The sequence below is a fragment of the Mustela nigripes genome, chromosome 7 (genome assembly GCF_022355385.1).
Source record: "Mustela nigripes isolate SB6536 chromosome 7, MUSNIG.SB6536, whole genome shotgun sequence".
NCBI lineage: Eukaryota > Metazoa > Chordata > Mammalia > Carnivora > Mustelidae > Mustela > Mustela nigripes.
In genome coordinates this window covers 18,574,260-18,588,123 of record NC_081563.1, presented here as the reverse complement: position 1 = coordinate 18,588,123, position 13,864 = coordinate 18,574,260, and the positions used below count along the sequence as shown (strand labels likewise).

The window sequence follows — 13,864 nt, the reverse complement described above, 5'->3', positions numbered from 1 at the left end:
CGCTGAGCAGAGAGCTCGACGTGGGGGGGTGGGGGTGTCGAAAGATAAAAAGATAAAAATAAAATCTGTAACTTTAGTCAGAAAACTTTAAATCTCAATGTGGGTAACCCTAACTTAACTTAGCAATAAGTATTTATCAATCTCCTAGTATATGCCAGCCTCTGTTTTAGGTACTGGGGAGACAGCTGTGAATAAAATTTATAAAAATCACTGTCCTTGGGATGCCTGGGTGGCTCAGTCAGTTAAGTGTCTGCCTTCGGCTCAGGTCATGATCCCAGGGTCCTGGGTTTGAGTCCCACATCGTGCTCCCTGCTCAGCGGGAGCCTGCTTCTCCCTCTGCCTGCTGCTCTCCCTGCTTGTGTGCACTCTCTCTCTCTGACAAAATCTTAAAATAACCCTGTCCTCACAGAGTTTCATTCTATTGCGAGGGAGAGAGACAATACATAAAATTTAAAAGTAAGTTATGGAGTTATTAGAAGGTGATAAGTGTTGAAGAGAAAGACCAGGTGAAAATAGAGACTGTGTGGAAGGGAAGGGATAGCAATTTTAAGTAGAATTTTAAATAGAATTTTAAGTAGTTAGAAAAGGTCTCACTGAGAAGGTGAGAATATAAGCAAAGACTTGAAGGAGGTGAGGCAGAGGGACGAGCTTTAAGGCCTCAAGGCCAGCACATAACTATGCTTTTTGAGAAACATGAAAGATTAGTGTAGCCAAAACCGGGGAGTGAGGACGGTGATAAGCTCTGAAAGATCACAGGAGGCTACACTGTGTAAGGCCAGAAAAAATCATTTTAAAGACTTGAGCTTTTTTCTGACTGAATTAGGCAATCAGTGGAAGGTAAAGAACAGAGGAATGACAAGACCTAATTTTCATTCTAAGACTCCTGCTATGAAGGGGAGTACAATCTTTCTCATCTCAGTAATTTGGTATTTAAGTTTCCAATTGCTAAATGGCTTTTTTCATTGGAATAGCTCACTGTCACCTCAAACTCAACATGTATAAAATATGCTGGACTTTTAAGATCCAGACTTCCATTAATGATAAATAAATGAGATGAGCTGCATTGTCAATTGATGTCATCATAAAAAATACTTGTTAAATCTCCTGTGGTGGGGAGAGAGAAAGGACCCACGAAAAGGAAAATAATTACAGTTTAAGGTGGACAGCCTCAATGCAAAGGCAAATATGCAAGCCTTGTAACAACTACCACCACAACAAAAAAGATGTCAAAAGATCTGGCATGTTTTTAGCATCTATTCTGAAACCCAAACCCAAAATAACAATAATCATCTAAGTAATGTATTCATAGAAACATAAATGAGGTTAACCAAATATCACAGAAGAAGCCACTTCATTTTATATTCACATAGAAATAAAGTGCAATATTTTTAAATGTATTAATAGAAAAAATGAAATTCTGCAACAAATTTTATAATAATGAAGGAACATTAACTCTAAACTTTTCAATAGAAGTAGACAGAAAATGAAGAGGGGAAGAAAATGAAAGAGAAGACTTTAGAGTTTGCTCAACTGAAAGAAAGGAAACCAGCTAACTCCCTACACCTCCTGCTCAGGGACTACTTACTTTCTTATCTGCCCATCTTTTTTGCCTCCAAAGACATTAGGTTATACCCATCTGAAATTCTACTAGCTCTCAAAATTCAAAGGGCCATACACTTCTTATTACACTATGCTATAAATTATAATTCTCCTGTGTGTCTCCCCTTCTAGATTATGAACTCAAAGACAGTTATTAGATCTTTTTATTATATATCCAGTATCCAACATAATGTCTAAAAGATGTAAAAGCTAAAATAGGCGATGAATTAAAAGTGATAAAGCTCCTTAAGTAATATGACATTTGAAAGTTTAAAGGATATTTAAGATATTTTATAGTTAAATATTTTCTGGAATCTTTCATAAAGCTTTGGAATTCTTTCCTATAACTGAGAAACTACGCTTGCTTGAAATCCTTGTTACCCTGTTCTCAATGGGGAAAAAAACCCCAAAAAACCTGTCTTCTTGATCTAGAAATTGGAGAATATCTCTTCTAATTTTGAAAAGGTAAAACTCTACTATTTGGGGGGAATCCCCCACAATATTCTATAGTACTGTAGAGACATGAAGTCACGTTACAGTCATACAACTGTAAACATAACTAATACAGTCTCACAGACTGGATAATTCTGAGCTAGACTTAAAACAAGATTCCCCAGACCGTGCACCCTTCAGACTACTGGCTAGAGATTGATATCTCCTACATTTATCTGAGATTCTGAGGCTAAGGAGACATTAGACAATAATTCAACAGCAGCCAGACAGGCTGGCCTACCAAAAGAAGAGCCAACAATAAGAAGCTATGAGAGAGTCACCAACAATGTGCTGATGATATGATTCTGGTATTAACTGCTTTCTATTTACAAAACACAATATACAGATCGTGGAATGCAAAACCTCTGATGAGTAAGAACTATTACAGCTCTTCTATTTGTGGAATGGCTTTACGTTTGGCAGTAAGGGTACTTAAATAAGGTTCATTAAGAAAAGAAATGTGGGTTTCAGGAAACCAATTTGCGTATCACCTTTTAAAAAGAGGTAAGGTTTCTGAGTAAAAGTTCCCTGTTGATTTGAAGACTTGCTAAGTTGTACCCAAACAACCTCAAGCAATCTGCAGAGAACCATTTTAGGAATTAGAAACCACATCTATCTCAAATAGACCAGACAAAACCAAACAGGTGGGGCTGAAGAAATAGGTCAGTGTTTTACATTTCAGTTGAATTATAAATTTCTAGAACATAAGACATTTGTCACTCATCCTCCAGACTTAGCTGAGAACCATACAATTTGAAAAGTAAGTAACAATATGTTAGTAAACAACTCTTACACATTAAAATGCTTAGCAGGCAATTAGCACAAAACAGCATAGACATGATGAGGGGGCATTCTGCGAGCTAAACCTCTCCAAGCTGACAGCTGTAAGAAAAGAATCACATAGGAAAATCATGATAAACAAAGCTCCTGCACTGAGCAGCTGCCATATAGAAATATTTCTCAGACACCTAAGGTTCTCTAAAAGAAGTTTTCAGTTTTCTTGTCGTTTTAATCCCTTGTCAATTGAAATCTTTCTCATGTGATCAAGTGTGGGGACTTTGGGGATTTTCACCGTACTTGTTATGGTTGAGTAATTTTCCATTTTTCAAATATCCACATTTTGTTTATTCATCAGTTGATATACATTAGGTTTTTCCATTTCAGGGGCTATTTATCAATAATGATTCCGTGAACATTTATATGCATCAATGTCTTCAATTCTCTTAGTATTCTTGGACTGGAACTACTGCATCATACTGTAACTCTCTTTAGCTTTTGGAGGAACTGCCAAACTGTCTTCCACAGTGGCTATACCACCTTAATTTTTTACCAGAAATGTACAATTGTTCCAATTTCTCCACATCCTCACGAAATTTGTTATTTTGTGTTTTGTAATTTTATCTTAACTCTGGCCATGCTAGGGGTTGTGAAATGGTATCTCATTACAGTTTTGATTTGCATTTATTTCCCTACTGTGCTTTTTCATGTGCTTATTGGCCATTTTTATATATTCTTTGGAGAATGTCACTTTGCCCATTTTAAAATTGGGTTATTTGTCTTTTTATTTTTGAGAGTTCATTGTGATTCTGGCGCCTTAGACCACTCGGCCATCCTGACACCCTATGAGAGTTCTTTATATTAGGGTACCTCACCTCTACCAGATACATGATTTGTAAACATTTTGTTTTATGAACAAAGTCTTTAATTTTGATGAAATCCAATTTATCTACTTTTCCTTACTGGAGTAAGAGCAATTCCTAGACTTCCTTAAAGACAGTTTCTATTAATTGCTATTTTTCCTCTCTATATGCCTTACTTTCCTGTTTCTCTGAATGATTCCTAATTTTTTGTTAAAAAAAAAAAAACAGATATTTTGAAGCTAATGCCTAAACAAAGATTTCCTTAAATGCCTGGAAACAAAAAGTCTCTCTGAATCCACAAAGCCAGAGACCAGAACTCAGATAATGGCTCTCTCCCTGGCCCAGAGAAGAACTCCTGCCATAATCTCTGCCATAAGTGGCCTGCCAGTATCTGAACTTTTTAAAAAAAAATACATAATGTACTATTTGCACCAGAGGTACTGGTATGTGAATCATCAGGCTTTTCATAGCACTCACCATAGCACATACCTTCCCTAATGTCCATAACCCAGCCACCCTAATCCTACCCCCAACCACCACCCTGCAATCCTTAGTTTGTTTCGTGAGATTAACAGTCTCTTATGGTTTGTCTCCCTCCTGATCCCATCTTATTTCATTTTTTCCCTCCCTATTCCCTATGACCCTAGCCCAGCCTCTCAAATTTCTTGTGTCAGTCAGATCATATGATAATTGTCTTTCTCTGATGAACTTATTTCACTTAGCATGATACCCTCTAGTTCTATCCACATTGTTGCAAATGGCAAGCTTTCATTTCTTTTGATGGCTGCATAGTATTCCACAGTAGCTGAACTCTTATGGCCAGGAATTTAAAAAAAAGGAAATAAATGGATCAAAGCAATGAATTCTTAAAAATAAAGACGTCATTTTTATCTCAATTCTAATTGATTCTATAAAACATCAGATTTTTCTTAAAAGCAAATCCTGTGCAAAATCTTATTGATATTATGTTAATAATAAAGACATTATCAAGGACTTGATAACTTAAATTCTAAAACTATGTAATGTTTGAAAAACTGCACTTAATACATTTTATGTTTACCATTAAAAGTTCATCCTACAGATTAAGAGAATGCTTTCTTTCTTTGTATTTTTTTTTCTAAATGGAAAGAGTAAGTTTGGAAAAGCTATAAAAGTTTATTTTTTGTTTTCTATTAACAAAAATATAGGAAAAAGAGAAAAATCAAATTAGTTTTAAAACCTAATATTTTAAATTACTCACAATGACTTTATTTAAAATTTAATTTTTCAAGATTAAAAAATAAACATATATGCATTCACCTTGCTAAAATACTCCTGTTGTATGAATTTGTGCCTAAGGATAGACAGTCAGCATATGAAATACAAATTTGTGGAATGCTATCTTATTAAGACAACTGGGCAGAAACAACCCTCAACATTTCCTTGCAAATCCATGGTACTAGATGATTCCTGGTTATTGTACAACATTGGGTAATTGTAGATACACTGTACATGTCTTCCAAAAAATTAGTTCTATATCATTCTACCTTATGGAAAATGTGTTGGTATTTCTTAAAATAAGTATAAAAAAGAGATTAAAATCAGTCTTCCTGACCATAGCTCTCTTTAACTGTGTAAACAACAAAGTGTTATTTACTTGCATGTGCACAGCAGAAAAGTTTATAATAGTTTAGCAAAGAAGTAATAGCCTTAAAAAAAGAAAATGGTGATTAGAGAGACAAAACTAAGTGATAAAAATTTCATTGTCTCTCTCTTCCCATCAATTCCACCCTCTTTCAGATTCGAATACTAATGAGCACAAAATCAGCTAGAAGCTGTCGCCAGAAGAGAATGAATATCAGCATTAGACACAGATAATTCACAGATGATTATCCAAAACCAAAATCACATTTACTACATAAAATTATTCCAATATCGAGGGGGACCTTGGTGGCTCAGTCAGTTAAGCATCTGACTCTTGGTTTTGGCTCAGGTCATGATCTCAGGGTCTTGAGATCAAGCCCTGTATCACGCCTTGTGCTCAGTGGGGAATCTGCTTCTCTCCCTCTCCCTTTGCCCCTTCCCGTGCTAGCATGCATGTGCACCCTTCTCTCTCTCTCTAAAATAAATAAGTAAATCTTTAAAAAATATTCCAGTATCTAAAATAAACGATTAAGCCCCCGATCAGAAGTTGTTCAATTTTCCTCAAATATTTTAGAAACCAATTTCAGAATACAGTCTGGTTAAATGTACATATATAAACCAATCAAAGAAAAATAAATATACTAAAATTTGATCCTTACAGTTATAAGGTAGCAGAAGTACCAAAGTAACAGAGCTGCATATCAATTACTTGGCAAAACAATGGAATCATATTCTGAGGGCACTAGAAAATGATCAAGTCAGGTAAACCTCCAGTTAATTTCAGGGTCATCCCCCAACTAGAACAGAAGGAACATGAAGAAAATCACAATATAAATGTACATATAATTTTCACTGCCCAAATTTATAGAAGAATATGTACTTTTTAAAGCCTAGCTTAAAGTTTAAGTCATCTCACTTGATTCACTTATTTTTGGCAAAAACCTTAATACCCACTGGGAAATGGAAAAAAAAAATCCCCAAGCATTTCAGGTGACTAGCTGGTTAAATAGCATTAACATTTCTTCAATGATCATACTAACCGAACTAACTATATTCCTTCCAGTGCAATGTCCAATGAAGGAAGAACTCTACACAAGTGAAATTCAAATTTCACTTTCCAGTGTTCTCAACAGAATAACAACTATGAAAATAAAGCCTATATTTCAGAAGCAATGGAAAATAATACAAGCTTTCAGAATCAGAGGGACCCTAGCAATTGCCATCTAGTGCACTGCTTAACTTTTTAACTATATAGGCCACTTAAGAATATATGAAATGCCTATCTTGCCTGTTTTCACTTGCACAGTATAAAGTCAGTAACAAAGAATTTGAAAGAAACAAAATAATAAAAAGGTTCACAAAAAAGGAGGCCTATTAACATGCATTTAAAGGCTATGACAAATTAATAATATATATAGTGTTTATGTATTTTATATGTATTAACTCATCTATTCCTCCAACTGCTCTATGAAGTATAATTATTATTTCTATTTACAGAATCATAGACTGAGTTCAACAGTTTTATCTTATTGATAAAGAAACTACTATCTGACAATGATAATGATGAAAATGAGATGACCAACACGTAGGATTTACTACATGCCAATCAAACCTTACTAATTCATTCACTCATAAAATATGAGAGGTAATACTATAATACATTTTAGAAATGAGGTAACACAGGCTCAGAAACATTATTTAATCTGCTCAACTTTGTCAAGTGGCAGAGGTAAAAATCATTCGTGGGTAGTTGATTCCAGATTCTGGCTATGCTTTAACTTATACAATTAAACTACAGTCACATAACTGATAAGCAGAAAAGCTAACGATAGATTCCCACTTTTGCTTTTGCTTCTACACTAGAATGCTTGCTTCTTCATTTGTTTTCCCAGAAAAGCTGACATTAAATTATGCCACTTCGAGAAACCTGGGTGGTATTTACAAGAATCTCAAACACACAAACAGAGTCTTCTCAATTCTTAGTCCAAATATCACACAGAAATAAATAAAATTGATCATGTATCTAATCCTGACTTCTTCTCTTGCCATTACAATATAAAACAATTATTTCCTGTAAGATGTAATCCACTTTAAAACGTAAATGCGCTATTTCGTTAAGATAAAAAATTTTGCCATTACAAACCCTGTTTTTTGTCCAAAAATTAATAAATATTGCTGGATTTTAAGATATGTATACAAACATACATACATAAAATTCTTTTCAATAACACCCAAATCATCTTTAGGAATCACCCTTTTGGGATTCTGGACTCTTACCATGTTTTAACAGACTTTCTCCTGAAAAAAATCTTTACAGGCTTTGTTCTACCAGACAAGTTCTCAGTTAACAAATCCATGACTCTCTAAAGTCCCACATTATAGTCTCTTTAGAAAGGAACATAGATGAAAAGAGATATCAAGCTCACAATGAGTACTACTGTACCAAACAGCTGACCTGTACTCTTCCAAAATGTCAGTTTTATGGAAGACAAAAGCTGATAGCGAATTCCAGGTTAAGAAACCAAATAGCTGTAACAACTCATAGTGTGTGATTGTGGATCAGATGACTGATAAAATTCTAATAGGAATATAAATATAAATGAAATAACAACAATAATGAAAATGTTGTTTCCTGAATTTCATTATTATGTTGCGATTAAGTAGGAGAAACACACTGAATACTTAAGAATGGAAGATATAAATGTCTACAACTTGTTCTCAAATGATTCATGGTCATCATAGTGGTGGTGGGAGAGGAGAAGCAAAAATAATAGTAAATACAGAGAAAGATAAAGTAAATGTAACAAAAAGTTTACAACTGGTGAAAGTGGGCAATGGACATACAGGGCATACCAAGCTGGCAACTATGTAACAGTTGTAAAATTGTTTTTGATAAACATTAAGTCACTCAATGAACAATGAGTTACAGGAAAAGACACCCACACTAGAGATCAATCATTAGATCATTCTGTTTTCCTTCTCTTTCTCTTTCATAAAGTCATGGTACTAACATTCTCCTCCTGAAAACTCTTAAATAAGAGAGGGCTCTCCTATGTGATTAAAATTTCTCTGAATTATAATACACCCTACTCTGCAAAATGGCTTTTTAATATTCAAAATGCTTTATTAATTCACCTCTCTTTCTTTATTGAGAATCAAGTCTGATTTCAAATAACAGAAAATGTAAGTTAATAAATATCACCAGTTTATAAAGGCCAGAAATCAGGAGTGTGTTCTAGAAACCAATGGGATTTTAACGTGAGAAGTAGCAGGATAAAATGCATATCTCCTCAAATCATTTTGCACCTCCAGTCCCTGCTTTAAAGCTCTCTGCCTACAAATAGTCTTGCTTTCATCTCCCAAATTCACTGTTTATTCCAAACATAGGTGTTGCTTGTCAGCCAACTAAATTTAACTGCCTTTAACTTCTATGATTGTTAAACCCCACTCTTCAAGTTGACAGCTACCTCTCGATGGTGACAGCCTTGTCCTTTAAAGTGAGTGGGTGGGTGTGCTGCTGGGGCAGGGATGAGAGGGCTTTCTGGGGTGCTGATATTCTACTTCTTAACCTGTTTAACAAATATGTTTGGTACATGGGAACTCAAGAGTTCTACATTTAAAATTTGTAACTTTTATCTGTATATTGTATAACCTACTAATTTAAAAAACTTCCTGCTGGAAGTCTTCCACTTAACTGATTTATCAGTTTCTGATTTATCTTCAGCTTTTTACCTACTGTCTTGGCTTGCTGCATGTTCATCATGTTCATGGATTCACAAAATACTATTCCCTCAGCTCACAAACTCTTAGAAAACAACTACATAAAAAATGCCCAAATATTACAAAAAGGGGGGGGGCACCAAATATAGATTTATTGACTGCATACATGTTAGATATATACAGATCAAATTGAGGGATAGTTCAGTATAGTTTTTCTGCTTGCCATTTTTAATTCAATAATGAGGGTCTCGTAAAATATTGATATGAGCCCTATATTCATTTCAGCATGCATTAAAGTGGTTCATAAAATGTAATCTAGAACTTATCTAACATTTCCCTTTAGGAATGTCAGCACATGTTTTATAAATACCCTGAAACTTTCAAATCAAACATTATTTCCATTAACAAAAAGAGTCAGCAGGTAATCATTTTCTCTCCATACTTTTTGTAGAGACAAAGTTCTTTAAAAACAGAGCTACAATTCCCACCTGGGAGACTTCTTTGTTCATAATGAGTCCTCAAAACAGATATGGTCAAATCTAGTACTCCGGAGGGTAGCTTCCAGGGGATGGGGTAGCGAGGTTTCCAGAGATGGTTCTAGTTTCTTCACTCTCACCTCATTTAAGGCCAATTACGCAAACAACTAAAAGGAGAAAAAAATAAAAGCAGAAGGAATATAAGATTGCCACTTTATTCTCTAAGAAATGACAAAGGTCAGAAATGCTGCATGAAGAAAAAAAAATTACAACTTTTAATACCATACGGAAAAACACTTCCAACAGACAATGGACTAAGATATGATTTTACAGGTGAAGTCCTGAGGTGATTAGATCCGTATTCCTATTTAAGACTGCTACTTAGGTAATACATAATTACATTCTGCCCTTAATCTTCTGAAAGAGCCATTTATGTGTCTTTTAAAAATTTTTTATGGCAGGTGTACCTGGGTGGCTCAGTGGGCTAGGGCCTCTGCCTTCGGCTCAGGTCATGATCCCAGGGCCCTGGGATGGAGCCCCAAATCAGCCTCTCTGCTTAGTAGGTAGACTGCTTCCCCCCCCGCCCCCCCGCCTGCCTCTCTGCCTACTTGTGATCTGTCTGTCAAATAAATAAATAAAATCTTTAAAAAAAAGGGGATTAAGTATTTCCGTGGGTTCACCAAGATTCAATTCTCCCCCCAAATTCATATATTCAAAAATAAAATCAGTGGTTTACTTTATGTATATCTAGTACATTATACTATCAATAAATACAAATCTATTTTTCTCCTGTTTTACATTTGTAATAGGTTTTTTTTAAAATGCTTGTTTTGGACTTTTTCTTTTTATATAAAAACACGTTTTCTCCAAGTCATGATTTCCCCCAATGCTGAATTCCAAGTTAAAATAAAATGTTTAATACTAGAAAACTGGGTGATCTCATTACCTAGATCCAAAAGTGCTTACCCCTTCTAGTCTCTCATAAACTAAGTTAGTTTATATTTTCAAGATTTTTATATTTTCTTATATTTTCAAGATTTTTCTTCTCTTGATTTAAATCCACAATTCAAAAACTCAAAGAAATGAACTAGTTTTTCGTACTGACTTACAGTTAAAAACTATTAAAGGACTTACAGTTAGATTAGCCCAATTTACAGTTTATTTGAAGTTTTCTCACTTTATATGTCCAGTATATTTGCATTTGCATTTGTAATAAATAATTTCTTGAAACAATTCATTTCAATCCTCCTGATACTATTTTGTGTGTTCTTTCATTTGTGAAGCACTTTATCTTTGAATTTTTCCTAAGCAAATCTGTATCGGAATTGGTAAATAGCAACTGACTAGTGCAAAGATGGCACTGTTCATCTAGTCATCCATAAACCTAGGTTCTGTCATTATTTGGCTACCAAGGAAGAGCAACCCCCATAATCACTTGCATACTTCATCCCGCAGGTAGAATCTCTGCCACAGAATGCCACTCTCTTCTATAAAACCGAGAGTTTTTATGGGTACTTCTTCAAAACCAAGCAGTAACTGAAGCCAGATGGATCCTGCTAATGATTTAGGGTCCTGATGGATTCATGGTCAACCATATGAGAGGCAAGGTGAAAGCAATGCTAAGGGGGAGGCTGAGCACAGTCATTTAGAAACTGCAGGAAGATGGAAAAGCACCGCTAAATCCATCTTCCAAAAAGGTATGTACACAATAAGTAGTAAGAAATATGGAACCAGGAGATAGGTGACACAGAGAACATAGGAAGACAAGAGGAATATGAAGAAATACTGAGAAAAAGGACAGTTCTGATAATCTGATGTTTAATTAGTACTGGGAAATCAGAGCTCTCTTAAAATGTATCTCTCCTTGGGGGACAAGGGGGCCTCAATCAGTTAAGGGGCTACCTTTAGCTCAGGCCCCATGATTCATGATCTCAGGGTCCTAGGATCCAGCCCCTGGTGGGGCTGCAGGGAGTCAGTTTCTCTCTCACCCTCTGCCCCTCCCCACATGTTCTCTCTCTCAAAGAAATAAGTTTTTTTTAATTAAAAAATAAAATGTGATTTTAATCCAATGATTTTTTTCATTTAATTGGATTTTAATTCCAGTATATTTAACATAGTCTTATATTAGTTTCAGGTGCACAATATAGTGATTCAAATATTCTATATGCCAGTGATTGCTATGTAATTATCTGTGCTATCAACAGCTCAGCATTTTAAGTCTTTCCTCGCCACCCCTCCCCTGATCCCAAGGAATCCAGAGTAGGAGATCTGAAATAGATAGTACAAATTCCTACTAGACCGCCATGATTACTGAACATGCCTGAAGGCTTTGAATCATTGGTTCCATTTCTCCCCTCCTGCATAAGGCCTTTCTATCTTCATTATCTGCTTCCAATGCTGGATTCTGGAACAAGTTCTGGTTAATGCAGCACCTCAATATCCTTAATTTAATTATTAATTTAATTTCTTAAATTCCATCTGATTTAAAGACCAAATGAGGAAGCCAGTGGAAAGAAGAGCACCTATCGTGCACCTACCACATAGAAAGAGTAAAAAGGAAATCTATTAAACTGTCTTCCTTCGTTATTTTGGAGTTAGGAAGAGGTACAGAGCCAGAAATTAAGAATATGTAGAGAAATAGAACAAATAAGTATCTATGGGTTTATCCTCAGATTAAAACAGTAAACACTTTTTATATTTTTTCTTTCTTAGGAAATGAAGCACTACCAATAAATCGGAGGTCCCCATACTGACACAGAGCCCAATCTGCTCATTCCACCTCCCTTTGATAGAAAAACCATCATCGTGAATTTGGTACATCTCTTTCTGAATATATCTGTGTATGTGTATCCATAAACAGTATAAACTAAAGTTCTGGGTTTTAAAATATATGCATTTAAACTGTATATACTACACATAAATTCTGCATTTTGTTCATTTCATCCATTATGTTTTGGGGCTCTATCCTTGCTGAAGTGTGCATGCATGTGGGTTTCATTCATACATATATATGAATATACCTGGTCTTAGCCATTCCTGTATTTAAGTGGTCTGTACATTTTTATTTTTACAAATAAAACCTCAATGAGTGTTCTTGTACATGGCTTCTTGTTCATATTTTCATATGCACAAGTGCAAGAATTTCTAATGGCAATACCCGGAAGTGTATTTCTGAGTTACAGAAGCTACCTATCTCCCACTCTACTCACCATGTGTCAAACTGCTTGCCAAAATGGTTATTTCATACTCCCATTAGCAATGGATAAGAGCCATTTCCCCCACATTCCTTCCAATACCTGATATCATCAGACTTTATTTTTTCAACAGTCTAATGGATGAAAATGGGATTTCCCTTCAACCTGAATTTCCTTGACTATTACGGAGACTGAGCATCTTAGCTGACTATGTGGATATCCTATTATTTGAACTAGTATTTGGTCTCTTTTCTTCCCTTATGCTGGGCACCCAAGAGGCACTTTTAGTTCTGGGGAATTTTCTTGATTTATACTAATTTAATTTTCTTTCCCTTCATTTATCCTTCTCTCTTTTTGGAACTCCTAATACTGGTAAGTTGACCCTCCTAGATTCATGTTTTTATTTTCCTCAATCTTCTGTTTATCATTTCTTTGCCTTTTTACTCTACTTTCTAAACATTTTCCCACAATTCACTGTCTAATACTGCTATTGAGTTTTTTCTGCTACAAATTCTTAATTTATAAGAATTCTTTGTTTTCTGAATGTTCTTTTTAAAATATCTTATTCTTGCTTTACAGATGTAGCATCCCATCTTGCTGAAGATATTTTATACACACATATGGTAAATGTATATATGTATGTGTGTGTGTGTATCTATGTGTATATTTATCTATATATGGCTGGATGTATGTGTGTGTATGTATATACATATACATAATATTGTCTTAGTTGTATAGTCTGTTTTCAGCAAGTTGTTTTGATTTTTGAGTTATTTATTTTGGTTTCTGTTATTCATAGTAGGTGCTTTCCTGAGATGCTTCATATTTAGGAGATAAAAAGTTTTTTTAAAGCTCTAATCAACTATGTGGGGCTATTGACTATGACCTTCACTACAGGGCAACCCGAGCAGGCTCTTTTTTTTTTTTTTTTAAGATTTTATTTATTTATTTGTCAGAGAGAGAGTGAATGAGAGCGAGCACAGGCAGACAGAGTGGAAGGAAGAGTCAGAGGGAGAAGCAGGCTCCCTGCGGAGCAAGGAGTCCGATGTGGGACTCGATCCCAGGACGCTGGGATCATGACCTAAGCCGAAGGCAGCCGCCCAACCAACTGAGCCACCCA

The 13,864-nt window shown here is 35.2% G+C and overlaps 1 protein-coding gene across 6 annotated transcripts in view; it reads right to left on the bottom strand.

The window, feature by feature from the left end:
* The window catches only part of NCOA1 (nuclear receptor coactivator 1), a 237,210-nt gene that overhangs the window by 94,494 nt on the left and 128,852 nt on the right, over nucleotides 1-13,864 (bottom strand). For all 6 annotated transcript variants that reach the window (XM_059405242.1, XM_059405246.1, XM_059405243.1 and 3 more), the window contains one exon: nucleotides 9,563-9,717. The gene's annotated coding sequence lies outside the window, so the exon portion shown is untranslated. The remainder of the gene's footprint in view (nucleotides 1-9,562; nucleotides 9,718-13,864) is intronic.